A 26,755-nucleotide genomic window follows, 5' to 3' on the forward strand; every position below is an offset into this window, starting at 1 on the left:
TCAAGCAATTTTAGCCAGCCATTTCTCCAAGTCCTGGATGTCAGCAGAGCCAGTGTCCCCTCTTCCACCCTTGGCACAACACTCCGGGAACTCCACTTTGAGAGGCAACTGTGAGAATTCGAACTCTGCCTTTCTTTCCCAGCTGAACAGGGACAGTGCTGGAACTGTCCAGTGTGCTGGGGGCAGCAGAATGGGTAACTCGTAAGGTATTAAGTTCTTTTTCAAGCTGCTGTTGAATTAACTTTGCTGATTTTGCCATTGCAGTATCTTGCTTATTGCAGTCTATTAAGAATGACGGTGTGTTTTTCAGACTCATACTTTCAATGAGGACTTGAAACAGAAACTCAGCCACATCTTTCACCTCTCATTGTAATGCTGCATTATCCACAACAAACACAAGAGCCCTGGCTGAAGACTTAAACCACTCTAAGAACTCAAGCTCTCATGGCCAGGAAGGTCAATCAAGGTCAGGCTATTGCCCCAGTTATTGTTGGCTCTGTATATAGCACAGCTGTCAGTAATGGACATCTGAGTGTCTCTATAAAGTCAGGTTAACAACCTGACAAAGAGCAATGTTTTCCCAGAGTCACACAAACCAACAAGAAGAACAGCTCTCTGACTGCTCCTTCTGCTCCGGATGAACTTCCAAAACACCAGCATCAACAGCACTGCAAAAACTGCCACCACTACTGACAATAATAGCATTGGATCTGTCTGCTGCAGTTCCTGCCACAAGGAGTCTAGGTAGGGCTGAAAGGTGCCGCCAGCACTGTTGCCATCCCCAACTCGGTGAGAGTCTGCGGAAGCTATGGATCCAGTCTGATTTTCTACTTAATTCACTTTCATTCTCCCTGAGGAATTTTAACATTCCTTGCAGGGTAGGTGTGCTACCAACATAAGACCAAAATATTCATACACTCTAAGACTTATAAAAGTTAAGTTCCTCTCAATCATTTCACTGTAGCAGAAGACACCACGACAAACCTAGCAGTTGGGATCATCCACACTAGAGTACCACTGCCTGGGTTTGAATCCAAGCCCCACTGGATGAGCAAGAAATGAAGTGCTTTAAAGCTCAGTATCCTATCTCAGATTTATACAGTAAGAACCAGCACTAACCTCCCCAGGTAGCTGTAAGAATTTAATGTTATTTGCACTTTGGCTGGCACACATTAAGCACTTAACAAACACTAATTGTTAATTGTTTTTGATGCCACTATTTCACAGAACCAAAGTCTGGTGACAAAGTTGACCATGTAAAAAAAATAATCTAAGCATCCTAGATTTTGAGGATCCCTGTGATTACTGAGATAACTGCAGTTGAAAAATAGTCCACTAAATTAGTTCCTATGACTTTGCTCCCCCTAAAGTAAAGCTCGGGAACTGTCACTGTTTTGAGGGACATCAAGCCCCTAAAGCCAAGAATACTCTAGAAGTAAGTCCAGGACCTAAATAAGGACTTCTCTTGACAGAAGCTTATAAAACATTAAAACATCTGCTTGCTTTCCCCCTCCACTCCTCCTCTTCCTGAAAATCACTAACAATAATCTCCAACAGACTGTTAAAAGGAAAAAAATGATCTCAGATTTAAGATACAAGAAACAAGCCTTCAGAAATACTAGAGTGCTAATAATACCCTAATACCTATACTTCTGCTCTGTTGAAATGCATTCTATTCAGATTAGTATAAGAGCACAGAAGACTGGCAACAGGCCATCACAAATTCCTTCCCTTGCAACCCATCATTTCCCAAGTCTAAAATGTTTAATGGCAGAAAAGGGATAATCAAAATGGAATTGAATATTTGGGTGAAATGAAGATTTAGCACATGAGAAGAGTTTTGAGCTTTACACAACCATTTCTCTGAGAGCTTGAAGCACTATTCTGCTATGGCAGGAGAGAGTGTGACATATAGGAGTTTTAATAATCCCTAATACCCTATTCTTATCTGTTGAAATGCATTCTGTTCAGCAGAATAGTGTTAAGAGCACAGAAATCTGACAAGAGACCAGATATTGGTCTTGCACTGAAATCCGACAAAAATAAGAAACTATTATTCACCACAATATAAATATTTTATTTAAATGTTATTTTCCTAATGCTAATGATCTAAGAATTTACTTTTTTTTTATTTTTTTTTATTTTGGCTATGGGGGTACAGATTTTAAGGTTTCAATAAATGCCCATTTCCCCCCTCCCCCCAAAAGTCTGAGTCTCCATCATGACCATCCCCTAGATGGTGAGAATTTACTTTTTATTTCTGGATAGTAAAACTCCTCCTTCTTATAACTGCTTCAAATGCTTTAAAACATTATATAGAATATCATTGCGCTTCCGGTTAAAGTAAAAATTAATGATGCCTTAAAAGTTGTATCAATTCATGTAAAAGATTCACTAATAACCAAACTGGGGTAATCTTAAAGACAAACTCTTTTGAACCTTATGCAAGCTAAGTTTATCTTAACACCATCAGAATGACTTCAACTTCAGTTTTAAAATGCAGTAAAAAGAGACAGTCGGCCCTCTCTATCTGTTGGTTCTGCATCCATGAATTTGACCAAACAAGGATCAAAAACATTCAGAGAAAAAAATCCCACAAAGTTCCAAAAAGCAAAACTTGAATTTGCCGTACACCAAATACTATGGTGAATCCACAGGAATGAAGTGATGTGGAAGTATCATATTTCATATAAGTAATCTAGACATGATTTAAAGTACATGAGGGCATCTCTGTTGGTTACATGCAAATACTTCATCATTCTATAGGGACTTGAGCATACGTGGATTTTGTTATCCCAGGGGCTTCCTGGAACAAACCTCCCATGGATACTGATGAACTGTATTTATGGTGGTTTTTCTAAACACTAACCACAAAAAATATCTGTTTGCTCTAGGAATAACCTTGACACATGTTTAAAAGGAGACTGTAGCAGGAATTTATGAATTGGTGCGTCAGTTTAAGTTAATGGTTTCTCTAGTCCTAAGAAACTTGTCTTCTGGAATGTCCTCTCTGCTTTTTAAATCCAGATATACAGAAGTATATTCTTTGAGAGTCTTTAATGAATGCTCTAATGAGGCAGAATAAAGAGCAATGTGTGCTGAGGGTCTGATTTCCCTCAATCACTTCTAAGTATAAAGACATATCCTCAGCTTCAAAATTACAATCTGTATATGCTTTCACAGGTTGTGAAGTGAGGAACGCATGTGAAACATTTGCTCTAATAAAAGCAGTTTATGTGAACAATGAATGAGAAAGAAGATATAGCAAACAGTTCCTCAAAGAAGTGGTGCCTTCTAGCTCCAAATTCTAAGATCAACCTCTAAGACTGGAAACCTCACACTTACCTCACTATCTTGCTTTGGGCACCTCAAAATAGTTTAAGTGGCAGAAAAAAAACTTTTTTATTTACCTATTGCTTGTACTCACTGACAATATGAACTCTGTTCAGGCAGAAGGATTTGGTCAATTACAAGGCAAGAGAAAAGGGTAGGATTAAGTGGGCCAGGAACCTTGCAGCAAGTGGGAGGCTGGACAAGCCTATCATCTGGAAAGATTCCCTTCAGCACAAGCATAATATCTGAGGAAAATTCTCAAGAATTTGCATGACAGAAGAGATGCAAGACATATTTCAAGGAGCAAAGTTAAGGGCATAGTTTAAATTAAATGACTTGTTGATATATAATAAGCAAAAACTTTGGATTATCGAGATGGTATTTTGAGGGCATTCTGCCAATTTAGAATGAGCTAATTAGCAACTCAAATGAATAGAGTGCTTACTGTAGATTTTTAAATTTATAATTTTCTGATAGGGAGACTCCTACACAAGTAACGTGCCCCCTTCCTCCATTTGTTATGTTAGAAGTTTTTAAATGGCTCATTTAATACATGACCATGTACTATTTTTATTTATCCATATTCTAGAGAAAATGGTGTAAAAATCAGCTGTGGCACAAGTGCACAAAATAAATTCTACTTAAAGCCCAGGTATGGCATTGTGAAAAGCAACTTTCATAATGTTTTGGCAAGTAGGGAAGTCTGTAATTGGTGCCTTATGTTGCATAATGACATTCCAAGGGTAGAAGAAGGTCCATTTTCATGAGAAATTGAGGAAAGGGAGGAAAGGAAAAATATTTTTTATTAGAGAACAAATCTGAAGATTAGAAACAATGACTTCTCTGTCTACTATCACCATAATTGGAGTCACAATTATGAGTGAGAAGCTTACAAGGGTATATCAAAAATTGGACCTAGGTAAGACTCGGAATTAGGGAATTGGGGAGGTCACTGTGGCCTAAAAAAGGATGTCCACTGAAGTATGAGTTTCCAAACCTTGGTAATGTGTTTCCAGAAAACAAAGCAAAAAAGTCAAAAAGACATATGTTAGAAACAATATAAATATTACAGAGCATTGGTCCAGGAGATCCAGGATCTAACTAATAACACATCTAAACTGAGCACTAAGGGAGGCCAAGGTGGAAGGATTGCTTGAGGCTAGGAGTTCAATACTAGCCTGGGTAACATACCAAGACCCCAAATCTACAAAAAAAAAATTTTTTTTAATTACCCAGGCATGGTGATATACACCTGCAGTCCAAGCTGCTCAGGAGGCTGAGGCAGGAGGATACCTTGAGCCCAGGAGTTTGAAGTTACAGTGAGCTATGATCATCATGCCACTGCACTCCAGCCTGGGCAACAGAGCAAGATGCCATCTCTAAAATAAATAATTAAAAGATCCAAAAAGATAGAGGAAGGAAAATAACCATGGGACCATGGTTTTAAACCTAGAATTCTATAGCACGTTAATTAAATGTGAGGTCTAAATACATATATTTTCAAATAGTTAACGATTCAGAAACTTTGCTGAATACATGGCTTTCTTAGGAGCTTACTTAATGATTTATTCCAACAAAATAAGGGGATCATAAAAAAAAAGTATTCTTAACAACCTTGATAATGTAAAAGCAAAGGCACATTTGACAGAGGACAGAATGTGAAAGGGAGAGAAGTGAAGGGAAGGACAAGTGCACAATAAATACCTTTGTCAAGCATAAACTTTTTTTTTTTTGAGTCATAGTCTCACTCTGTTGCCTGAGCTAGAGTGCCGTGCGGCCTAGCTCACAGCAATCTCAAACTCTTGGGCTCAAGCCATCTTTCTGCCTCAGCCTCCCAAGTAGCTGGGACTACAAGCATGTGCCACCATGCCCAGCTAATTTTTCTATATATATTTTTAGTTGGCCAATTAATTTCTTCTATTTATAGTAGAGATGGGGGTTTCACTCTGGCTCAGGCTGGTTTTGAACTCCTGACCTTGAGTGATCCTCCCACCTCGGCCTCCCAGAATGCTAGGATTACAGGCGTGAGCCACCTCTCTTGTCTACCCTAAGCATAAACTCTTGACCCAACATGAAATGAAAGTTAAAGTATACTGGTTAAAGTTGCAGAGGTAACTAATATAGAAATTATTAGTGACATAAATTTTGGAAAAGCGACAAGAGGAAAAATGAGGGTGAGATAAATGAAATATTAGAGCAAAAAAACAATAGATAATCTCCTACAATAAAATTTTAAATAGTGGTAAAGCTGATATATATAGATAGGGAAATACCCAGAACTAAAAAGAGATATGATGAGCGTGGAGGGAGGCAGAGAAACATGGTTGATAGACTGTTGATCTGCATCAGAAACCCATCTGTACATTTTAAATTTTTTTTAACTTCAAAATGCTTTTAATTTAAATAAAAAGGAGTAAGGTCAACCTCTATGGTATTTACGTCCTCCTCTCCAGGGTGTTGGTATATTCTAGGTCTAGCCATCCATCAGTTAAGAATCTAGATACCTTGGGTACCTCCTTCTTTACTCCTAAGGACTCCAGGGAGATTGCTCATTCATTTCACTCTCTAACAATATGTCTTCACTTTTGAGTGTCTTAGGATGTGGTCTTTGCAGCATTCTCAGCATGTCAAGTCTTTGTTACTCTTCTAATAAAATTCTTTCCCCTTTAACATTTAATTACTCTAATTTTCCAGTTGATGTGATGTGTTTAATGTGAGTTATATAAATTTCTCATATGAATGATAGAATGTTGATGGTTTGATTTATCTTCCAGTTATATTAATACCAGCTAATTTTCTCTTCTCGGAAAACTGTGAATGTTTGGGGTGGTATTTAATTATTATTGGCTGACATTTTTAAGCTCCAGGGTGAGTATAAAGATATTTTCAATTTAATAGGTTTAAGATGTCATCATTCTATGCTTATAAATTTTTACTTGTTAAAAGAAAATCTTCCAGAAATAATGAACTTATTTGGACACCTTGATACAAGCTTAAAGCCTCAGTTTTACAAACCTTGACTACAAAATTAAATTGTATTGGATAAAACTAAAACAAACACACAACCCAACATGAGCAAATGAGTATCTGAAAGCTAAATAAATAGACAAAAAGAGTAAGGAGAAGTTTACTAAGAGCTTTTGAAATGTTTACAGTAAATCCTATAATAACATAAACACTTTAAATCTTATTTATTTGAAAGGATTTGTGTGACACTCCACTTATAGCTCTGTCACACAGGGTACATCTCCCCTTACCTCTTGCAATTCCACTAACAGTAATTGATTCCATTAAATATGTATGGGGGAGGGAAAGATTCAATTTTTAAAGAACAAAATTTAAGAGCAATCCAACCATAAAGTAAAACATATCACACAATACCCAAAAGAATTAACAACATGATAATTAACATTTACATACAAGTGCCATATACAGAGGAAAAGTTGGTGCTGTAGTCCCTTGCACCAATGAGACACATTTTCTTTGCCTAAGTGTCTGCTCTTCAAATTACCTAATAGGAGCATTTGTTCCCTTTATATTTTTTGCCTGGTTCTGATCACTGTCCTGCCTTACTGGATGCTTAGACTGTGCATTCATTCACTTTGTTGCCTGGAACAGGACTGAGTAAATAAAGCATTGTAAGGGACTTTAGGGATCATCCCATTAGAACACTCTAATTTTATATCATAGGAAACTGAGACGTAAGAAGGTGAAGGGATGGCCCCAAAGTCACCTGGCTACTTAGTAAAGCCTAGATATGTGTTCCACATCCAGCATGGGGCCCATAATACCTGGTAGGCAGTCAGTCAAATGTTTTAAAACAAAATAAAGAAACAACTGCTTAAATAACATTAACAGGAATTCTTAGCCTGGGTGATACACTGGACTCCCGATGTAATCCTTAAACCCCTAGAAAATTGCAAATGTCTATGGATATGTGCAAAGGCCTATTTTTCCCAGGAGATAATGTATCATGTCAACACGTGTTCAAATTGATCTGTGACCCAAAAAAAAAAAAAAAAAAGTTAAAAACCACTACTTTAAACCAAATAAGGCCAGGCGTGGTGGTTCGCGCCTGTAATCCTAGCACTCTGGGAGGCCGAGGCGGGAGTATTGCTCAAGGTCAGGAGTTCAAAACTAGCCTGAGCAAGAGGGAGACCCCATCTCTACTAAAAAAAAAAATAGAAAGAAATTAATTGGCCAACTAAAAATATATAGAAAAAATTAGCAGGGCATGGTGGCGCATGCCTGTAGTCCCAGCTACTCTGGAGGCTGAGGCAGAAGGATTGCTTGAGCCCAGGAATTTGAGGTTGCTGTGAGCTAGGCTGACACCACGGCACTCTAGCTCGGGCAACAGAGTGAGACTCTTTCTCAAAATAAATAAATAAATAAACAAAAAAAACAAATAAAATGCAATCTTACAAATAGAACTCTTGGTCTTAACAGATAGTGCAATCTGCCATATGGTTACCCTGCTCTGTGCATGTGCACATGCACATGCACATGCACTGGATGAGAAAAAGCACTCCTCACAAACAAGCACACTATGACAGCTCCTTTAACTCTCCACTCAGCCATTTCAAATACATACAGTCATATATACAAGACCTCTATGAATCTCTAGTCTACTTTGGCCCTTCAATAACACAAGAGTTAGGTAAGACAGAGCATTCTGTAAATGCAACGTAAAGAAAAATTTATTTAAAGTGATAGCACTGTGAAGTTGAACATAACACTCTCTTATTTCAAATCATGTGGCAAACAAATAGTGACTACCACAAAGAGGAAGGTAAACTGTAACTTTTGGCAAGAAGCATTTTGGTCTTTATCAACTTTAAGAAAAAAATCCAAAACCCTTTAAATGTCATTTGCAGATGGTGTCTATCTTATCCACCACCAATTTAGCCTTTCAACAAATGTTATACTCAAAAGCTGGAAGAAACCTTTTAGGTCATCTTACCTAACCTCTCACTCTCCTTAGGAGATGCTTTCACAGCATTCCTGACAGCCTGTGAAAACAGACTGGCCTGAATTGGACAGTCAGAATAACAGACAGCTAACTTGGTTAATAGCTTTTCACATCACTTAATAAAATCATTTGGAATATATTTTTTGAAGACATACTACAACCATTTATTACATTGTTCTTTTTGATAGTATCCTGCCAAAACTAGGATGAATAATTCAAATGGAAAAACTGTCAAAGAAATTGCAATTAACAGGAGTGACATTTTACTGCAAGTATGGCAATCAGTGTACAGACAACAGTCAAACTAACAGTAGATTTTAGTAAGAAAGGTTAGATTGGAAACTATTTCTAAGTATGAAACTGATAGTCAAGGCTGGACACAGTGGCTCATGCCTGTAATCCTAGCACTTTGGGAGGCTGAGGCAGGAGAACCACTTGAGGCCAGGTGTTCAAGATCAGCCTGGACAACATAGCAAGACTCTATCTCTACAAAATTGGAAATATTAGCTGGGAATGATGGTACATGCCTATAGTCCCAGCTACTCAGAAGGCTGAAGACAGGAGGATCACTTGAACTCAATAGTTTGAGTTTGCAGTGTGCTATGATGATGCCACTGCACTCTAGCATGGGTGACAGTGAGACCTTGTCTCAAAAAAGCAAAACAAAACTAAGAAACAAACAAAGAAAACAAAACCCCAAAAAACTGATAATCCATCCAGAGTTAACACTGGCTTTGTGCTTCACTCTCATTACTTATTTCAAAATATAAACTAAACAGTGAGTTATTAAATGTTCCCAATCTGCTCTATTAATATAATAGAAGAACTCAATACTTAATTGCTGAGTTAATGAAGGGAGAGATGATTGTCCAAAGCTGTGGGATCTATAGAAATAATATACTTCTCTCCAAGGATATCTAATGTTTCCATGCATTTCTTATTTTGTCCAATTGAGTTTCCCAACTGCACAGAAAACATGTGCCTAAGACATTCCATGGTATTTATGCCTTATAGTAACACTTCTGAGTGCTGATATAATGCCTTAGATTCAGATCCAGACCTCAAATGTAGCATGCTTACTACTTTCTACCTAGTAATTACCTGCTTATAAAGCACAATTACATGCTCAGAATCTGCTGGAAGGCTGAACCCCTATTAGATTCAACTATGTACATTCATATCACTCCTCCCTTCTCATCACTAATGCTGTAATCCTAACCCTAATCTAGCTCTAGAAGTAAGTATTTAAGAATCCCTACAAAACTTTGAATTCTAGAAGAAGGGCAAAGTCTAATGACTGAATATCACATTCAGTATGTAGCAGTAATAACATTAACTACCTAATTCCATTACATTTCTTCCTAAATATTGATGAAGTTATCAAACAGAGGTGTGGCTAGAGCACGGTAACATAGATTCCTCACCTCATCCCCCTCTGGGTTTATGATTGTGGATAAATAATTTAAGGTCACTATGTTTCCATCCCTCCATCTGAAATAAGCTCATTTACTGCTTTTATTTAACTACTGGCTTCCTGGAAATGTGAGTTTTGAGTTCTCCAGAGAGGAAAGGTGCACAGTGGGATGGAACTAACAATAATCATAGCAGGAGAAAAGACTCTAGTTTTCAGCTCGCTCACAATCTGGGTGGCCTTTATCTCACTAAATTGCCATTTCTTCACTTATATAATGGAGAGTGATCTCCAAGGGCCCTCTTGGCTTTGACAATATGAGAATGTAGACTAAGTATTAGGGAAGAGTTCTGGGAAGCCCCTGAATGTGGCCTAGCTGACCTCATCAGGAATTAAACACAAAAGAGAACATCAATGGTCCTGTGTGTTCATATCCTGGTATTAGATGCAACACGTCTTCTTTACATGAATATGCTTCCTTAACTTCTAGGTACTCTGTACTTTTTAATTTCCAGGTTGCACTGGAATAATTCATTGACTATTCTATTGAGGAATCAAATATACACAAGTAAATAGATCTCAAAAAAAAAAAAAAACAACAACTCATCCTCTGAGAAGCTCAAATGAAGAAGTAGCTGATTTCATTTAAATACTCAGGAAACCAACTTGTATGTGGCAAAACAAAGAGCTACTTCTATTCTGACCTAGTAGAATAATCAATGTTACAATCACGTGTGCATGTATGTGTGTCCATCTGTTTAATACCCCTTGAACTCCATTAACATGTTCTAATCTAATATTTCTCTCATCAGTTCCTTTTGGGAGGAGTGGCAAAGTTTAAAGCAAACTTTGGCCCGAACTCTTAACAGTGTTTCTAAACAACTCTAGAGATTTATAACCTGAATGTAGCATTATTCCCTATTCTTTTACTTCTCATTCAAATGCAAAGAAATTAATTTTCTGGTCATGATTTCAGTACTTCTTGGACATTACCAGGACAGAAGTAAAAATAGAACATCATTATATTGTCAGGTCCTATGACTGAGTACAACTAATAACTATAGCGTCACAGAAGTAATAATGCAATAAAGCCTCTGCGTACTCAGGGTCAAGTCATACCATTGCTGGGAAAGATGTAAGTGTAGCTGCAGCAGCAGATTTCAATCAGCAATTCAGCATTAAAGATGATGGCAGTCCTATTTGTGCCCCCCCACTTTTGTCTCCTTACTGTGTACCTTTCTCTTCTCTGGTACTCTCCTCTTCTCCTGTCAATTCTTACTCTTGCTTTATCATTGAAAAGCCAAAACACGTTGCAACCCATCATCAAGATTGTCTAAGACTTTTCTATCTAAATGGCAATGTTTCCTTTCCTTCAACTCATTATGATAATTAAGTGAATCTAGGAATTACTTTTGCCTAACTAGAATGTAACATTCTGTGGGGGAAACCTTTTCTTTGCCATGTTTTTTCCCCACATTATTTGCAATGGCTGGCTTTGCTCAGAGTTTATTTCAAGTATATGATACATTCTTTGTTTCCTAAGAAAATCATTGAAGAATGTTTTTTTTGTTTTTGTTTTTGTTTTTTTTTTTTTTTGAGACAGAGTCTCACTTTGTTGCCCAGGCTAGAGTGAGTGCCGTGGCATTAGCCTGGCTCACAGCAACCTCAATCTCCGGGGCTCAGTGATCCTACTGCCTCAGCCTCCCGAGTAGCTGGGACTACAGGCATGCGCCACCATGCCCGGCTAATTTTTTTTTTTGTATATATATTTTTAGTTGGTCAATTAATTTATTTCTATTTTTGGTAGAGACGGGGTCTCGCTCAGGCTGGTTTCGAACTCCTGACCTTGAGCAATCCGCCCGCCTCGGCCTCCCAAAGTGCTAGGATTACAGGCGTGAGCCACCACGCCCGGCCTGAAGAATGTTTTTATCTATCAAATGAGTTGGGAAAATTACTGAGTAGTCTCTGAAGCCCTTTCCAGTTCTCATTTCATGATTTGTACTTCAAGGGTTGAATACCACACTATGAAGAGACTATAGATAGCCAGATATCAGCAGGCCAGGGTTCCAGACAGAGGAAAGAAATAGTGCAAGCAAAATCCCTGAGATGGAAAGTATTTAATGTGCAAATGGGACAAAAAAAGAGACCCAGATTTATGGGAGGGGTAGGAATCAGAAAAAATATGTCAAACAGGTTTTTAGACAATTCACCAGATCTAAACAGAACTGAGGTAAACAGTTGTTACCTTTTAATCATAGCTGTTTTAGCCATGGTCCTATAGCTACAGGAGAAGGGGAAATTAGAAGAAAAGAAGAAAATACCATAGTAGAAGGAAGTGTTATGGTTAATCTTAACAGACAACCTAGACTATGTGAGTACCTTTACATGATTTATCTTCTTTGTTGAGTTGCATTTATCTATTGAATACTCTGTGAAATAAGAAGCAAGGCAGATTGAGTACAGTATTATGTAAATTTCTGAAATCTGAGAGTTTAATATAAATAGGTACAAAGGCAGGAATTTATCAACTCAGTGTTTTATTATGACACAGGTCATTAAAAGCCTTAATTGATAGTTTCCAATGCCAAAAATTTCTGTGATGAAGAACCAAATTAACACTTAATAAGATCCCTACAACCTTTTCGAACATGTAATCCATGGGGAAGACCATGGGATGATTTCTTGGTGCTCTAGATGCTAAGGGGCATTAAACTAGGTGCTAACCTTCACCTAGCATAAAAACAGAATGAATTTCATTCTATGAATGTTCCCCATCCACAATGGTGGCAGATGCACACAAAGGCTAACTCCTCATGTTTACAAGATTTCATAATGAAGACAGTACTACTTGACTGCTGGGCCTCTGAAGTAACTGCAGTACTGAGTCAGGCATTATGATAAGCAGCCTTTAAGATGGTTCCAAATACTCCTAACTTTCAGGTGTTCACACTCTTCTGAAAAATCCCATCCCCATAAAGGTGGGCTGATCTTACTGACTAGCTTCTAACAAAGAGAACACAGCAGAAATGATAGATGTCAATTCCAAGACTGGGTCGCCAAAGGACTGTGGCTTGCATCTTGCATCTGAGAGACTTTATTTGCTCTCATCCACTCTGAGAAAAAACAGCTGCCATGTTGTGAGCTTCCCAATGGAGAGGCCCAAATGTCAAGAAAATGATGTCTTAAGCCAACCGCCAGTAAGGATATAAAGTCTGCCAACAGCTGTATGAGTGACCTTGGAAGCAAATGTGCCTCAAGTTGACACTAGGAGATAATACAGCTCTGGTAAACAACTTGATCACAGCTTCCCAAGAGACCCTGAGCCACAGTCACCCAGATAAGCCACATTCATATTCTTCATCTGCAGAAACTTTGTTTATTATTTTAAGCTGTTTGGACTAATTTTTTATAAGTCTATATATATATAGGATACATACATCCATTTGAAACAGTACTCCGTATTAATCACTGGGAACAGTCTCCCACAGCCATTTTCCCCTTGACTACAAACACTCAAGAGCTCTTCAAAGTTAATAAACTAATACACAAGCTCTAGGTTACTAAGAAGCTGTTACATATACCAAAATACAATGCTCTTACCTCTGTGTCCATTTGTTTTCTACAATAGTATCAGAACCATTAGAAGGAATCATACCTGACTATTAAATTAAGAGGACTAATCAATACTACTGACTTGATGTTCACATAGCCTAGAGATAACTGACTTTAAAGTAACTGTTTTATGTTGAGAGAACCAAATTTGAACTGTTGGCCCAACATTAGATATAATCCTATGATATTTCCCCACATTAATCTGTGAGGTAAGCAACCCATTCACCAGTTTATGGCAACTGAGTCAGAAAAAATAAGTCTAAACTATATACCATGTAGCTGGAGCTAACTAGTGAAACCAGTATCAGGGCCAGATTGTAAGCTGATATGGAAGAACCAATAAGATTTCATTTTCAGATATATTACAAAGAAGGTAGAAGGCTCCCTCAGGTTGGCCAGATGAGGAGTTTTATATTTCTGGCATTTCACTCAGTATGTTGAGTTTAACTGCCCCTAGATATTTTATCTCGTTTTGAAGGATTAACCTGGATGAAAACTTCTATGAACCTGCCTTCCATTACTCTTGTAATTAGTCACTTTCTAAAAGAGTAGAGAAAATTGTGTACAATAGTTGTTATACACTTGACTTTTCCAAGCAAAGTTGAGCCCAGACATTGGACGGAGTTAAATGACATTTCATAACATTACCCATTCTGAATAAAGATTCCCTTTCCACTGAGCGCAAGCAGAAAAAAATATTGCATTTAGGTAGAAAGGCATAAAAAGAAAAAAACACGCTTGATTACTAGCTCAAGCTTGTAATCCCAGCACTCTTGGAGGCTAAGGGGCAGGAGAATCACCTGAGGCCAGGAGTTCAAAACCAGTCTGGGCAATATGGTGAGATCCATATTTTTTTTAAAAATTAGCTAGGTATTATGGCACACGCCTATAGTCCCACCTACTGTGTTTCCCTGCAAATAAGACCTATCCATAAAATAAGCCCTAGCAGGATTTCTAAGCATTTGCTCAATATAAGCCCTACTCCAAAAATAAGACCTAGTGATGGGCGTGGCTATGCAGCCTATCAGCACAACCCACACATTTCGTTGTGGAGCGGTAAAGAAAACGAGCAGCCCTTCTCATCTATCCCATCGTGACAGCTACTATCCCAGAGGTGACCGGAAAGGTGCGGGCAGCCCCACCAACAAGGTCAGCTCCCCCTGTCAGGTCTTGGCCATCCTGTGCATGCTGCAAGCTGAGGCTTTGAGGGGAAAATAACACATTCCCTGAAAATAAGCCCTAGGGTGTCTTCTTGAGGAAAAATAAATATAAGACGCTGTCTTATTTTGGGGGAAACACGGTACTTAGGAGGCTGAGGTAGGAGGATCACTGGAGCTCAACAGTTTGTGGCTGCAGTAAGCTATGATGATGCCACTGCACTGCAGCCTGGGTGACAGAGTAAGACCCCATCTCTTAAAAACACAAAAGTGGGCCGGGCGCGGTGGCTCACGCCTGTAATCCTAGCTCTCTGGGAGGCCGAGGCGGGTGGATTGCTCAAGGTCAGGAGTTCAAAACCAGCCTGAGCAAGAGCGAGACCCCGTCTCTACTATAAATAGAAAGAAACTAATTGGCCAACTGATATATATATAAAAAATTAGCCGGGCATGGTGGCGCATGCCTGTAGTCCCAGCTACTCGGGAGGCTGAGACAGAAGGATCGCTCGAGCCCAGGAGTTTGAGGTTGCTGTGAGCTAGGCTGACGCCACGGCACTCACTCTAGCCTGGGTAACAAAGCGAGACTCTGTCTCAAAAAAAAAAAAAAAAAACAAAAAAAAAAACACAAAAGTGAAAAACACTTGCCTTATTAATGTTACCAACACTATTCATAAAATACTTACCATTTACAAAGTGTTTCTGTATACTGAAAACTGGAAGCATATACCTCCTTACAGTTCAGTCTACATTAACATGATTTTACTCTGGTTGTCTTCACTAATATAATTTTATTATCCTACTGTATTCATCAGTATAACTTTATTATTTTGGGTAAATCTTGCACAGGCAGAAAAAATTGTAAATAATAAATAACTCTCTTATTCATTCCAGAAGCTTCCCAGAAAAAAATATTCAAATGCTGCACTCCAACCTGGACAAGAGTGAGATCTTGTCTCAAAAAAAAAAAAAAAAAAAAAAAAACCTGTGTGTGTACATATGTTCATTGAATAAACAGCAAACAGACATTCAGCAGATAGAATTAAAATCAAAGCCCTTGTCTCAAAAGTCTTCCCTAGTTCTGTCCACCAGTCCTAAAACTATTATATCACAATCCTCATCCAATCCTAATCAAGCTTCTACATTCAAAGAGGCACCTTAGGCTGGGTGTGGTGACTCACACCTATAGTCCCAGCACTATACAGAGGCCCAGGCAGGAGGATCACTCGAACCCAGGAGTTTGAGACCAACTTGAGCAACATACAAGACCTCATCTCTACAAAAGAATTTTAAAAACTAGCCAGGCGTGGTGGTGCACGCCTGTAGTCCCAGCCTATAGTCCCAGCTACTCGGAAGGGTAAGGCAGGAGGATTGCTTGAGGATACTGTGAGCTATGATAACACTGAGTGAGACAGTATTTCAAAGAAAAAAAAGCCACCTTAAATCAGACTCCAAAATCTCACAAATATCTCCACTTTGCCTGCCTACATCTGACATGCTACTAAGACTCTTACCACAGTCATGATAAACACAACTTTGCCCTACCAATAGGTTATCCTGGTGGTATTTTTGAGGGCCCAGCATTCAACAATACTCTTAATTCTTACTCCTCTCATAATAGCCCCTTTAAGAAGCTGGGGCAGGCTGGGCACGGTGGCTCACGCCTGTAATCCTAGCACTCTGGGAGGCCGAGGCGGGCAGATTGCTCGAGGTCAGGAGTTCCAAACCAGCCTGAGCAAGAGGGAGACCCCATCTCTACTATAAATAGAAAGAAATTAATTGGCCAACTAATATATATAGAAAAAATTAGCTGGGCATGGTGGCACATGCCTGTAGTTCCAGCTACTCAGGAGGCTGAGGCAGCAGGATTGCTTGAGCCCAGGAGTTTGAGGTTGCTGTGAGCTAGGCTGATGCCACGGCACTCACTCTAGCCTGGACAACAAAGCGAGACTCTGTCTCAAAAAAAAAAAAAAAAAAAAAAAGAAGAAGCTGGAGCAGATCTTAGCTCCATTTTATACTTCAGGAAACTAAAGTTCAGAGGAGTTAAGTAAAGTATTGTCACATCAAAGATCATGAGCAGTGGAAAAATTTTTTTTTTTTTAAATAGAATAGATTAACCTGAAAGTAAGAGAGTTCTTAATACTTAGTATGAGATCTTATAAGTTAGTCTGTGGACATAGGGGAATAAGAGACCTTGAAGACCTGGAAGGATGGATAAAAATAGGAAAGGAAATAAACCCAGACTTGTTGGGGGAGGGGGAGAAAGGGCATTTATTGAAACCTTAAAATTTGTACCCCCATAATACGCTGAAATAAAAAAAGAGAGTATATTTAGATATGGAAGAAAGTTTAAGTTATTAAAAGATCATAAAGGGTGGTCAGGACCCAAGAAATTAATGGAAGAGAGACAAGAATTCAAAAATCAGAATGAAAAGATCCTAATCCCTACCCTCTGCAGCAGCCAAGGAGGAAATTATTTAAAAAGTACATATTAGAGGTGTAGATAAAACATGCAGTGATAGAAATTAGGAAACCACTCCCTGAAAATTAAGATTAAAAGTCTAAGTGAATGATAAGGAAAGTCCAGTAATATCAGCATAACATACTAAAAGACTTATTAGTTACTGTAGGTAGGCAATAGGAATTACATGCTTCACTGAGGCTATAGGGCAAAGAAATTTATGGAATCGGGACCCTGAGGAAAGGCACATCAAAGATGAGATGTGATAAAGGGGAGCCAAGCAGAACAAGTACAGAGAAAACCAAAGCCTAGTTTGGTTTAGTTTAGATAGCTTACTGGTGTTCATGTAAAGTAGACAGGACTTGGCTGAAGAATGGATGCTTTTAACAGACTCAAAACACATCATTTCCAAAGTGTCCTTACAGTGAGACCGCACAAACAAGATTTTGTTAAGAAAATAAAACTCTGGGTCAGAAAGCAAGAAGAATCATAGAAAAGGGCCGGGCGCAGTGGCTCAAGTCTGTAATCCTAGCACTCTGGGAGGCCAAGGCAGGCGGATTGCTTGAGGTCAGGAGTTCAAAACCAGCCTGAGCAAGAGGGAGACCCCGTTCTCTACTATAAATAGAAAGAAATTAATTGGCCAACTAATATATATATATAAAATTAGCCGGGCATGGTGGTGTATGCCTGTAGTCCCAGCTACTCGGGAGGCTGAGGCAGCAGGATCACTTGAGCCCAGGAGTTTGAGGTTGCTGTGAGCTAGGCTGACGCCACGGCACTCACTCTAGCCTGGGCAACAAAGTGAGACCCTGTTTAAAAAAAAAAAAAAAAAAAAAAAAAACCATAGAAAAGAAGGCACTGAAACCTGGCACACAGAACTAGCCCAATATAAGAAAAAGAAACTGACCAATGTAAGGAGTTAAAACTTAGAAATTCAGCTAAGCTCTCCTGAAAATCATTACAGGACCACAAGAGGGAACTGAAATATTACAGGCAGCAACCATGACTACAGATTATGGTACAGCATAAAGATACTGGATTATGGAAAAGCAGAAGGAATACTGTATGAAGGAATATGTTGGAACATTACCCTCAAACAGCGGCTCATTTGCATAAATCTGTCCCAGATAATCCAACTCCACAAACAAGTGAAGAGGTTGAGAGGCCACCTATCACCAGAGCCATTTTTCACAGGCCCAAGAAAAAGCCACAAAAGAGGCAGGGACAGCAGAGCCTATACCAGCTCAAAAGACAGAATTCACAGGGAAAATGGAAAATAAAGAGCTGGCTCCATCACCAATTTCTCAGTGTTGCAAGAGGACAGTACTCTCTCATATATTCAAAATGACCATTGCCATTTGCTTTTTCCTCACATGTATTTGGAGCATTGTATCAAGCACCTTAATTTCTCTACAAGCTCAAGTTACTGTTCTCAACAGAGGCAATCCAATCCAATTCCAAACTAATCATTTTCCATCTAGCTCAAGGTATTTGGAAAGAAAAAAGTCAAATACACAAGTAATTCTGAGAATGAAAGGTGCTCAGATTGTGATCCCCTTACAAGTAAACTGAATAACTGAATTGCCCCCATATACTTTTCCTCCACTCCTTTCCACATTGCCTAATTTGGCCTGTCTCCCCCAGTCTTCTGTGAACTCATGAAGCTTATACACCTAAGACTTTGAGCTATCATTTTTCAGGCTGAAAAACTACTACCAAGAAATTAGTATTTAAATCATCTGCAGTGGAGCCCAAATCTCCTTCTGCAATTTGGTGAATAAAATATTTTTCTGGGATGAAAAGAATTGTTCTCAGGCTCTGGGTGATAAAAAGATGATGGTGAACGCTGCTTACTATCCTTTGCTCATGTATTAAGAGCACTCAATCTTCGTCATTTTATTAATAACAGATTAAGAAAGATGACAGTGTTAAGGGCATGGAGCTAACAGCCCATGTTACCAGTTTGAAAAATGGACCATAGATGGAAAATACATTTAAATTAAGTATTTAAAACAATTGATGCATTTCAAACTTAAACTGCTTTTTGTGTGTGTGTGTGACAGTCTTGCTCTGTTGCCTGGGCTAGAGTGCAATGGCATCATCATAGCTCACTGCAACCTCAAACCCCTGAGCTCAAGTGATCCTCCCACCTCAGCCCTGAGACTGCCTTTAAGGGTACTAAAATTTAAAGTCTCCTCTGATGTCTTCTTCAACTAAAAATCATCTTTAGGTATTATTATTAGTTGAAGCAAACTACAAGGTAGAGGGTATGAAGACATATCAAAGTTTTAAAAAAAAACAAGTGGCAACAGTACAAGACATTTCTTTTGATGCCTGTATTTTAAAGCGGAAAGTTGGTGGCAGAGGTGGTATCTGTAGAATATCATAGTTTTCTAGGACACATAGGACTATGTGTCCTTCCATAGTTGCTGGCTGCATCTTGAGCCACATAATGAAAATCCCAGAACTGTGTTGCTTGTCCAGTTGGGCAGATGTTGAAGCACAGAGAGGAGTAGTAAGGGAGAAGGAGACAGAAGACATTGCCTTAAACATACACTGCCCATGACACCAATCACACCAAAGGTCCTTGTCCTCCTGTCTGCTTTATCCCCATCTTCAGGAGCAGCTCTACACAGCGTTGCTGTTCACAGCTCTCTCCCCACCTTTAGGCTGTGGGTCGCTAAGGGTAATAGGTCATTTCCCATTTGTCATCCCATGTCTCCTGATCCCCTTTTTCTGGGGATCCGACCTCTGTAATTCTTCTCCCTCAGAAGAACAGACAACAAAAGTGGCCAGAGAACCACATCTTAAATCCTTTTAGTGCTTTCATATTTTTCTGAGAAGTTTTCAAGCACCAGTTTTTTTTCTACAATAACAAAATCATATGGTATTGCTTCTGGATAAACATGGGAAGAAATGAAGGAATGGTGTTAGTTTGGAGACCTACTGTTTTTATGAATAAACTTCCTGGATCTATTTGATTCTTTAAATTCCGCACGTGTATTACTTTTATACAAATAAAAACAAAACACAAACTTCTATTTTTTGCCTGGTTTCTACACCCAATGAGTAGCTAGCTAATCTCTACTCTGAAGAGCCCTGCACAAAGGGATGCATGTTAGCCCCATAGCTGGACAGTCAGATCAAGGCACAGCCTTTTCTGGATCACTTCTGACTCATTAGAACACCATGAAAAGCATGAGTTCCAACAAATGCCTACCGTGATGAGTAGAGTTTGCCATGAAATGTGACAGTAGGGTCAAAGTACTAAGAGAGCCCCTCATTTTAATAAAATATCACTATATCCCTTGATTCTGCTAAGAAGTGACAAAATAAAATAGCAAGAAGTGAGAAAAAGCTTGTGGAGGTCAGGGCAATATTTACGTCATTAAGATGCACCCAGTTACCATCCACTCTGGGTATATGTATAATGAATCCAGCTAAACCATGGACATGCAACATTTGGAAATTAGACAAAATTGATTCCTAGACTCAAGCAAAAGTTCAAGGAGAGGGGGAGGGGCAAAAAGCAGACTCAGATAAAAAATAAGTCATTACCAACTCCTCCAGAATACCAATAAACCTCAGTTTAGTGAAAACATTTTTTATGGAATTTCATAAACATCCCTCTGTGGTCCCTTGACATTTCCAACCCAACTATATGTGCGAATGGAAGACAAGTTTATGGAATAGCTGAAAATGAGAGATGCTAACAGTAAGTAGCTGGACAGTGTGATTTACTTAACAGAGGAATCAAAATTTCCTTGCATTTAAGTACCCAAATGACTCACTTATACTAAATAGCTGTATGTGGATGACTTTGTTTTAGTCAAAAGTCCAAGGGAACAGATGGTTTGTTGGGTTTTGGGGTTTCCTGATGGTGTGATGCCAGCCATGGCTTTAATTGATAAGACCCAGTTTATATGTGCACATATTTGAATTCAGCAATTACCCCTCACAGACAAGGCTTCTGATTCTAATTAACACTCATGCAGGCTGTGAAAATCTTCACCTGCAGCCATTTTGTTTTGTAAATCAAAATGATATATTTTTAAAATAATGCTTATTTTCTGTGACACAAATATCCTTACCACCACCAGAATCCTGAGAGGCAGGCACTTAGCTAGCAGCCCAGAGGGAAACAGTGAAATGGAATCTGTTGGGAACAGATCAAATTTAGAGAAGTTACTCTGAGCAATAGGTTATACACATCCCTTTGTGCACTTCTTACTACCTCTTTTCACCATGCTTCCAGTGGGCATCACTTGCCCTGTCCCCTCTGATGAAGTCCTTGCCCAGTCATCAGTCACTGCGTCATCAGGAGGAGGACTCAAGTAAGGATCATGGTCTCTTTGCCACTCCTACATATGCTGTCATCAAAGTCACAGACAATAAATTTGAATTGATAATACAATTTGTTAACTGCTACCCTGTATGATGTTTTTTAGAGATTAGGTTTCACAAAAATTAGAATCTTTAAAATAAATTCACTGAATCATTATGCTCTACCTAAGTGCATGCATAATATTTGAGTTTAGAAACATGGAAGAGTCAGATATCTGAAAGAGACAGCACAGATTTACAGCAGGTCCTCAAATAATGTGGTCTCCTATATTGTTTCATTATGATGTTGATTGAGGGAAAAAAAAAAAAAAAAACAATTCCCAACCAGGGCTGCTATGTGTGGAGTTTGTACATTGTCCCGATGTCTCTGTGGGTTTTCTCTGGGTACTCTGGTTTCCTTCCACATCCCAAATATGTGAACATTGGGTTAATTGGCATGTTTAAATTGTCCCAGTCTGATTGAGTGTGGGAATGTATGTGAGTGTGCCTTAAGGTGGAATGGCATCCTGTCCAGGACTGGTTCCAGCCTTGCACTCTTTGAGCTGCCTGCTGGGAAAGCTCTAGGCACCATGACCCTGAACCAGAATAAGTGAGTTGAAAAATGGCTGAATAAATGAATACAAATTACTGTAAAATAAAAATTCTTAATGCCTATGATAATCATAAAATGTACAATAAATGATGCAGTTCCAAAGCACTCAGCAAGCCTACCATGTTTTTTTTTTTTTTTAACTACGTGGTGACAGGAGGTGCTCCTTATAATTTTCACTTTCCAAACATCTATTTCTTGATTTAAACACACAACCAAGACCACTGTCACTCCCTGATTCACCAAAAAAATGGATAAGTAATTACTATATCTTGTTTTTATTAACCTTTCTTAAAGGCATATATAGATCACATTTATTTCAATGTTTAATATTAGAAGTGTTTTAGGTCTTTTTTTTTTTTTTTTTTAAGTGGAAGTGGAAGTAGATGTTTTAGGTCTTTACTTAGAAGTTTGGTGACGTTTCTGTGATGAGAAACTTGCTGTAGGAACTTAACTCTTGTTTATGTCAGTTAACCTATAGTAAAATTGGTTTCATTGTATGTGGTTTCACTTCAAGTCGCAGTTTCAAAAAACCTATTGGGGACACTGAAGACTTACTGTACTTACTAAAAAGCAGTAATAAGGGGTGGGGGGCAAGGGCAATATACGTAACCTTATCATTTGTACCCCTATAATATGCTAGAAAATTTTTTTTAAAAAAGCAGTAACGAGACTCACCAGAACAAATATGTATGTTTTTCATAGCAAGAGTAGTTGGAAGAACACCAAAATGTTAGCAGTGGCCTTAACTCTATGTAGTTGGATTGCCAGTGATTTTAAAATTCATTCAGTGCTGTGTAAGAGCTGGCTCATATGAACCCATAGTGCACATGTCTTCTTAAATCTGCATTGGGTGATGTTGTATTGGTAGCTTAAAACTGGCCATAGTGGGAGGGAGTATTTATACCTTAGAAATTGGCAAATGTTACACATCAGGTTTTTTCTCTTTTCCTTTGAAGAGCTACAAGTTAAACAAAAAGCATACCACTCTTTGTAGTTTCCAGATTTTCTTTGTGAGCACATATTACAATTTGAAGTGTTTTTTTTTTGTTTTGTTTTGTTTTGTTTTGAGACAGAGTCTCACTACTCTGTTGCCCAGGCTAGAGTGCCATGGCGTCAGCCTTAGCTCACAGCAACCTCAAACTCCTGGGCTCAAGCAATCCTTCTGCCTCAGCCTCCCAAGTAGCTGGGACTACAGGCATGTGCCACTAGGGCCGGCTAATTTTTTCTATATATATTTTTAGTTGTCCAATTAATTTCTTTCTATTTTTAGTAGAGACGAGGTCTCGCTCTTGCTCAGGCTGGTTTCTAACTCCTGGCCTTGAGCGATCCTCCCACCTTGGCCTCCCACAGTGCTAGGATTACAGGCGTGAGCCACTGCGCCCAGTCTAATTTGAAGTTATTTATTTATTTTTTTTTTTTTTGAGACAGAGTCTCGCTTTGTTGTCCAGGCTAGAGTGAGTGCCGTGGCGTCAGCCTAGCTCACAGCAACCTCAAACTCCTGGGCTCTAGTGATCCTTCTGCCTCAGCCTCCCGAGTAGCTGGGACTACAGGCATGAGCCACCATGCCCGGCTAATTTTTTTTTTTTATATATATATCAGTTGGCCAATTAATTTCTTTCTATTTATAGTAGAGACGGGGTCTCGCTCTTGCTCAGGCTGGTTTTGAACTCCTGACCTTGAGCAATCCGCCCGCCTCGGCCTCCTAGAGTGCTAGGATTACAGGCGTGAGCCACCGCGCCCGGCCTGAAGTTATTTTTAAAGAAAATAAAATTTGACCATATTAACCTTTGTATGCATAGTGCTTTTTCATGAAATACCAAGAAAAAAAATTTTTGCTCCCTAAAAGATCCATAATCCATATAGCCTTACCCTAAAATTTCTACTATAATCCAATCTCTAATACTCATACAAACAAGAAGTAGGAAAACACATTTAACCCAAATATTAGTACTGGGGGAATCACACCAAAAATTTATGACACACATTAAAATTCCAAATAATTAGTAACCATCCAGAGTAAATCCCAGATGAGTCAAAAGGCCAAGGACCGAACTCATTAGGAATCAAGAAGTCAGGCCTCACCTTAAGTTCTAGAAAGGATCACTTTTACTTTTCCTAGGTTTATGAATTCTGGAGATATCCACCCAAATAGAGATTAACCCTTTTGGATTCCTCTGCCTTGTGACCGCTTTTTAAATATCAATACTTGGCAAAATTACCAGTGAAGAGACCCAAGATGACTGCGAATAGCAGTGGGTACAAGTTCATGCAAAAAGAGGAGGGGATGCTAGTTACAACTACATTTTACACCCTTTTTTCGGACTAGCAAATAAACTAAGGCCACCATCAGGTCACTTGATTAAGTAACTTAGCTTTTTCTAAATACATCTGGTCTCAGATTCTTACTGGATAGGAAAGAGCAGTGACTACCACCTAACAGGGCTTTAAAATAATGTAACCATTTGTGACCAGCCTGAGCAAGAGTGAGACCTCATTTCGATAAAAAATAGAAAAATTAGCCAGGCGTGGTGGCACATGCCTGTAGTCCCACCTGCTTGGGAGGCAGAAGGATCACTTGAGCCCAGGAGTTTGAGAATGCAGTGAGCTATGATGATGCCACTGCACTCTAGCCCAGGAGACAGAGGGCTCTGACTCAAGAGAAAAAATAATGTAGCCAATTACGGGGATAAATCAAAAGGCTTTGAAATGTCAATGTGCTATTTAACAGTTAGACACTTTAGTTTCTAAAAAAAGAAAACGTAGATTATTTTTTTACCTTGGCCGAATGAACTTCAGGTCACATGATGCTACCAGAATAAAATCTATGCTACTAGGAAAGTAGAGGAACTAGGGGTTTCTATTAAGACTAAAGGTTAGACCGGGCGTTGTGGTTCACACCTGTAATCCTAGCACTCTGGGAGGCTGAGGCGGGAGGATCACTCCAGTTCAGGAGTTCGAGACCAGCCTAAGCAAGAGTGAGACCCCCGTCTCTACTAAAAATAGAAAGAAATTAATTGGACAACTAAAAATATATAGAAAAAATTAGCCAGGCATGGTGGCATATGCCTGTAGTCCCAGCTACTTGGGAGGCTGAGGCAATAGGATCGCTTGAGCCCAGGAGTTTGAGGTTGCTGTGAGTTAGGCTGACGCCATGGCACTCTAGCCCGGGCAACAGAGTAAGACTCTGTCTCAAAAAAAAAAAAAAAAAAAAAGACTAATGGTTAAAGATGCTCTCAGAGAGCATCTGAGGATAGTGCCTATCTATATTTAGCATTTTTTCCTCTATTACTTACATTGTCAAATGTCTTAACTTATTCTTCAATGAACTAATCACAGCCCATAAGTGACTTCTTATAGGCAAAGAAAGAAATTTATAGGACTACCAGTTAATAGGTACCCTCTAGGCCACACAGCAGGAGTCCTGCTGGGTGCTGAGCACAACAGCCTCTGTGTAATGTGTCCAAGTTGGCCAGAACAGAACTCACCTCACAGCAAGGAAAATATCTGGGTTCCTCAGCCACCTTTTGCCTCACGGAAGATTACAGGATTGTTGTTTTCCAAAAAGAGAAGCCAGTGTAACCTACAAGGAATGTGCTATACCTGAGAAAGGAAAGAAAATAATTAAAGAAAGGAGGCAGAGAGAGGGGCTAAACCAAGCATTGTAATGTCCTGCTCCAATGGGTACATTCAGGAAATGAAGGATTAATTTGTGAGGAACTATTATGAATGGGATGCCTTACAAAGATTATTACATTTGATTCTCACAATGTCCCTTACAGCAAAGATTCCAGTTGTGCAAATAAGGAGAAGTGAGGTTCAAATAATTATTTAGGAACTAAAGATAGAAAGTTACTGGTGAATCAAGTTTGAATTGAGGTCTGACTGACTCCAAAGTGACCCAAGAAGCAACTAAAAGGCACCAAAAGTTAGAGCTACATAATGCAGGAATTTATTCTGCAGATGTTACTAATAAGTACAAGTCATAAGTACAAGTTAAATGGCTGCAAGGGAAGATCACATTCCAGAATATATGCCACAGTGGACCAAAACTCCGAAAGTGTAAACTTTGGTTAGAGGGTCCCCTGTTCTGAAATTTGGTATTTCCATGTACTGAAAGCTTGAATCTCAAATTGATATGAAATTGTATCACTCACCAGAAAGGAATCCTGATCCAGTTACTGCATACCTTGCCAGAAAATTGACAGCAAAGGTGGAATCAATTTCAGATACAGGACCTCCACACATCTGAAAGAAAACAGCAGATAACAATCTGGGGGAAACAGCACCAAATACAGGAAAGCTCACCAATCAAGCCTTGTTGTTTTGTTGCTGTATGGAGCACAGACTATCACCTGGTCAGGGATGAGAGAGCATTTATTATACCATCAATACTAGCACTTTTTGTCATGATCAACTCACCCAAATCCATTCATCTCACTGTATTACTTCTGTGTGATAAGACAGGAAACAGTAGTTAAAGAGCCTTAGCATGCAAACCCCAAATCCTTGCCCCCAGCTTCCTGTGCCTGGATTCATTGACAGTGCCACAAAGTGCGAAAATACTATGTTAGAAACCAGCTGAGCTGCCAGGCAATAGCCTTAGAGTGAAAATGAGCCAAGCACCTTTCACACTTGGAGACTGGAGCCTTGGAGTACCAGCAACGTCTACAAAGCAAGGAAATGGACAACATATAGGAAAGGTAGAGATTTGGAGGAGTACTGACCTACATGTTACTTTAAGGACCTCCACCAAATAAGTACCACAAATGGGGTAGACTGGCAGACTACCATTCCCTGCCACCCACTTGGTCTAAAGGTCCTACCCCCCACCTCCTCCCCGTTTCATAGATGTAACTGGCTTTCAAATTACCTTCATATCCAT

The 26,755-nt window shown here is 39.1% G+C and overlaps 1 pseudogene; it reads right to left on the reverse strand.

Annotated features, from left to right (window-relative positions):
• On the reverse strand, positions 1-26,755 carry LOC105871460 (signal recognition particle receptor subunit beta pseudogene; annotated as a pseudogene).

The sequence above is a fragment of the Microcebus murinus genome, chromosome X, assembly GCF_040939455.1.
Source record: "Microcebus murinus isolate Inina chromosome X, M.murinus_Inina_mat1.0, whole genome shotgun sequence".
NCBI classification, from domain to species: Eukaryota; Metazoa; Chordata; class Mammalia; order Primates; family Cheirogaleidae; genus Microcebus; species Microcebus murinus.